Here is a 2931-nt window from a genome sequence, read left to right as displayed (position 1 = left end):
AATTTTATTATTACCTGTTGTATGGGAGAATTTTTTAATTGATGTGAGAGATTTCCAGGTTTGTTTGCATTTCAGAGCTTTTGCTTTGTTTACTTGATTTTTTATTAGGAAAGCACAGAAAATCTTTGGCCAGCCTTAACATTTTAAGCAAAGAAACTTTCCCATCTTGTCGTGGAGAATGTAGGAGAGCCTAAATGCCTTTTAAAACAGCTTCCCAATATTATATGAAAACATGTGATCTCTTTCAGTAAAGGTCCTAGTTTGGCTTCTCCAAATTAATTTCAAACAAAGATAAGTAAATTCATTTTTTGAACTTTGGGATATGCAGCCTACTGTTCAGTATTCCAGTGATCTAAATCAGGGTCCTTAGGCTCTTAAGAAAGAACAACATGCTGGCATATGCCTGTTTGTGACACAGCTGCAAGGAGGACACAGGCTGGTGCAGCCAGGAAGGCAGGAGGGTTTCAGGTCCCAGTCACCATACACAGGACAGGCAGAGGGCTGGGGCCTGCCTTGCTGCTGGCTGGCTGCAGACAGGATGGTAACACCTGCTCCATCTGCCTTCTTTGGCTCAGAACAACACCGAGGTGTCCAAATATGGCAGCTACTCACTGGCACCTGCGGGAAGACCCAGTACTTTTGGGGTTTCCTTGGGTTATTCAGTTCCAGACTTTTGTTTTGTTTTGTTTTGGTTTGGCTTGAACTTTTTAAACTCTATTTTTATTACAACTAATAATGCTTTTTATTAATTTTAGGTTTTGTATTCACATTTTAGAAATAATTTTATGTCTTCTAGATTTTTTTACTGTGGTGAAGAACTCATAACATTAAATTTACCATCTGAATCATTTTGAAGTGTATTGTCCAGTAGTGCTAAGTATATTCACATAACTGTGCAACAGATCTCTAGAACGTTTTCATCTTGCAACACTGAAGCTCTAAATCCGTTAAACATTCACCCCCCTCGCCGCAACCTTGGCTATCACTTTTCTACTTCTTGTTCCTATGAATTGGCAACTTTGATTTTGTTTAACGTTTTTCATTTTTGAGAGAGAGAGAGACAGAGCGTGAGTGGGGGAGGGGCAGAGAGGGAGGGAGACACAGAATCTGAAGCAGGCTCCAGGCTCTGAGCTGTCAGCGCAGAGCCCGATGGGAGGCTCAAACCCACGAACTGCCAGATCGTGACCTGAGCCGAAGTCGGATGCTTAACGGATAGAGCCATGTAGGCGCCCCTGAATTAGCAACTTTAGATACCTCATATAAATGGAATCATACAGTAATTGTCCTTTTGTGTCTTTTCACTTAGCATAACGTCTTCAAGGTTTCCTCAAGTTGTACCAAAAGTGAGAATTTTGGGAAGTGTCACTGTTTGTAGTGGACATCATGGCTTCAAGTTTACTTTGTGGAGTTGGAGCACTGGCTGTGCCAGCCCTTAGGGCCTGTGGTCCCAATGAAGTTGCCGCAGTGCACTCCATGGCATCTGGAGGTGGTGTTTCTGCTGAAGACCAGCAGGTGACTGGGCTGGAGAGGGAGGTCATGATGGCTGCATGGAAGGGACTGGACCCATATAATATACTAGGCCCAATGGCAGCTTCAGGCACCAAGGAAGACCCTAATTTAGTCCCATCTATTACCAACAAGTGAGCGATGGACCGTATCTGTGAAGGGGACAGTAGTGCAGTCATCTGGTTTTGGCTGCACAAAGGCAAGTCTCAGTCATGCCCTCACTGTGGAACCCAGTACAAGCTGGTGCCCCACCAGTTGGCCCACTGACCTTCTGCTCTAACTTACTCAAAATGTTCTGTAAAGTTTCTTCTTTCCAGTAAAGACTAGCTATTGCATTAGTTCCTTCTCCCATTGAAAAAAAAAGTGAGAATTTCCTTCCTTTTAAAGGCTGAATAATATTGCATGCACACACCACATTTTCCTTATCAATCTGTAAAAGGACATTTGGGTTGCTTCCACCATCTCTTGGAAGCGGTGAGCAATGCTGTGATGGACATAGGTGTGCAAATATCTCCTTGAGATACTGTTTTGAGTTCTTTTGGATTTATACCCAAGTGGGAATCACTGGATCATAAGGTAATTTTAGTTTTAATTTTGGGGAATAAAGTTTTTTGTTATTCAACAAAACAGTTTTCTTTTTCCAGAGTTGGTTTAGATTTCTAAGTTTGCACTACTATTTTAAAAATCTTCCATTTTGGATGTTCTTTCTTTTGGCCTTTATCTTATCATTTTGAACTTTATCTATTACTTAAAGAAACACCTGCTTCTGGATACAATTCCTCCGCTAGATCTCCAGTTTTCTTTGTTTCTACTTACTTCTGACATTATACTTGTTCACTTTTCTGTAATTTGCTACTGTACCAATTCTCCATCTTCATTTGTTTTGACTGCTTTCTTCTTAATAAATGTCTGCAACTCTTTATTCTGTAAAAACTGTATCTTAGGGTTGACCAGCAACTTGTGTCTGCTAAAATGGTGCTTACATGGCTCAATATTTTCCCCTCCAAAGTGAGGGAAACTCAAGCCGATGAATCAATTGGCAGTATGCTCAGTAAATTGTGTATTAGAAAATTCTGTTAGTTATTTGAGGCTAATAGTTTCTATCTTTGAGGTCTAGATAAGACTCCAAGTCACCCTGGGCTCTGACATTTACAGGGCTTGTTTTAATGTTACCTCCATCACATTTAGGGACCTGAAGATCCGTGCAGAAGTTTAAAGTTTCTAGATCCCTCCCATCTTGCTCTTCTAGTGGCTTTTGGGAATGTCCAGGCAAAATGGAGTCTGAAGATACCTCCTTTGAGAGTGGAGTATTTCCTGGATATTGTTAGGATGCAGTGACTTGTCAGATTTGAGATCTTATAACCAACAGCTTGCATGGTTTATCTCAATACTTAAGAGGCTTAAAGCTTCAGGTTGCCCAAGGAT

General features: G+C 41.0%; 1 pseudogene; it reads left to right on the top strand.

The window, feature by feature from the left end:
- The first annotated feature begins 1383 nt into the window (after positions 1-1383).
- Positions 1384-1875, top strand: LOC121038359 (cytochrome c oxidase subunit 5B, mitochondrial-like; annotated as a pseudogene).
- Positions 1876-2931: the final 1056 nt, after the last annotated feature.

Source organism: Herpailurus yagouaroundi, unplaced genomic scaffold (genome assembly GCF_014898765.1).
Source record: "Herpailurus yagouaroundi ecotype Mexico unplaced genomic scaffold, PumYag 165, whole genome shotgun sequence".
Taxonomy (NCBI): Eukaryota; Metazoa; Chordata; class Mammalia; order Carnivora; family Felidae; genus Herpailurus; species Herpailurus yagouaroundi.
This window is presented reverse-complemented; position numbering and strand designations above follow the sequence as displayed.